Source organism: Penaeus monodon, chromosome 22 (genome assembly GCF_015228065.2).
Source record: "Penaeus monodon isolate SGIC_2016 chromosome 22, NSTDA_Pmon_1, whole genome shotgun sequence".
In the NCBI taxonomy this organism is placed as follows: Eukaryota; Metazoa; Arthropoda; class Malacostraca; order Decapoda; family Penaeidae; genus Penaeus; species Penaeus monodon.
Genome location: NC_051407.1, coordinates 9,743,551 through 9,745,439, shown reverse-complemented (window position 1 = coordinate 9,745,439; position 1,889 = coordinate 9,743,551). Strand labels below are relative to the sequence as shown.

The window sequence follows — 1,889 nt, the reverse complement described above, 5'->3', positions numbered from 1 at the left end:
AATGTTGTTATTGTACAACAAACTACATAGAGATTGAATTGTCATTATATGAAGCTTTGTATTTCTCACTAAGCAGTGAAAGATGGCTGATTTTTCATGTTCACTTAGTCACCTCTCCTCCTCATTACATGCTGAATAACCTGGTGTTGATAATGGCAGATGCCAAATTGAGAAGTGGATAAAGTCATTGATGTTGTATGCCATATGTCCGGTGATTTGGGTTATAACATGTTAATGAGGTGAAGTCAGGTGGCTGCACAATGTGATATTGTGGTGTGTGGCTTTGGGCAGTTGTGTGCCGAGGCAGGTAGTCATGACTTGGCCACACAGCCACTACCCCGACCTGTCGCTTGTCACTTTTCCCTCCCATGCTACGCAGGGAAATAAAGTCTCAATAAAGTGCTCTTTGGTCAGTGCTCTTTCCTTTATCACCAATGACTAGAAAGCAATTGATATTTTCTTTTCATCTTGCTCATGAACCTAATGGAAAAAGGGGGGGGGGGGAAATTCCAATTTAAAGAACTTCCAGTTGGGTATTAATAAGATAAATTCATGAGAAACAAATTGTTATTTCATATATACATAACATTTGCAAATCCACAGGTAACCTTTACAATCTTTAAATACACAGGGATGGATGTTCATACATGGTTTTGTACTTAACATGTATTCCTTTGCATATTTCTGTATGAATGACCTTTTTAATTTTCATTAGTTATACATCACATACTAAGAAAATGAACACTTCTGAAAATACTCTTACAAGTCTTAACCCGAATATTTAATTCTGCCATATGTGAAGTTATGTTAGATACAATTTGTTCTTGATGAACAAAAGTCTGGGAATCTGGGAATCTTCTCATGACAGAATTCAAGAGATGAGAACTATGATTGAGATGTCATCAGTATTACAACTTTACTTGATTTATTTCTAATTTAACTGATTAGCATTAAAAAAGAGGCAGAGCTGAGGCTTCATGGCACCACCACCTCAATGGAGGTAAACATCTCAAAGGCAACTAATTTCTTTATCTTATTAATCTTGCAATTACTATCTTTGACCTTGACATCTAAACATTAATCTTTAATTGTCTGCTTTTAAAAATGATTGTACAATGCCATCAAATTGTGGACATTACACTATTATTACACAGAGGGAGGTAAATTTCATGAAACAATCCTGTTCCATGTCTAATGAAGGTTAGAAGTGAAAGCAATAAGCTTTACTTAGGAGCAAGGGACAAAGCAGAGCATTACCTAATCTGCCTGAGTTTGTGTAAATTATTTTGGTTGCTGCAATACTGTTCACACATGAATTAGGTGAAATGAATTCTTTTAAAGTGATGAACTCCTGTTCAGTAAATACACTTCTGAATTAAATGTCCGGTTGTGATTAAAGCTACATGTTACACGACTTGATCACTCAAATATATGTTTACCCTAAGGAGCAGAAAGCAAATTTTTTATTAGCAGCAGAAAAAAAATGCCATAAACAATTTGCACAATTCTGAGAAATCCAATGTAATGCTGCAGTAATACTGCCACAGTGCCATAATATATTCTAAAATGTGAAGAAATGGAGAAAAGCATTAGAAAAGAAGAAAAAAGGAAATGAAGTAACACTTTCATATTAAATAATGATAATTTCTTTACTTTCAGCTCTTACAATCTTATTCTGATTTCATAATGATACATGATATCTGTCCTACCTTGAGGTGCTATGTGGATGTACAATTTACATACTGATGACATCATGAATTTGCATGAATATGATTTCTCACTAAATGCTTCTCAAATAGCCTTCTATGAAACGAGCAGTTCAAGAAAGAAAATGTAAAATCATACATTATGATAACAAAACAAATGCTTATAACAAAAAATGGAAAGAC

The 1,889-nt window shown here is 34.1% G+C and overlaps 1 protein-coding gene across 1 annotated transcript in view; it reads left to right on the top strand.

Annotated features, from left to right (window-relative positions):
- Nucleotides 1-413, top strand: part of LOC119586926 (phosphatidylinositol 3-kinase regulatory subunit alpha-like) — a gene marked incomplete in the record, with an annotated part of 97,204 nt that extends 96,791 nt beyond the window's left edge. The window contains 1 exon segment of the mRNA XM_037935655.1: nucleotides 1-413.
- Nucleotides 414-1,889: the final 1,476 nt, after the last annotated feature.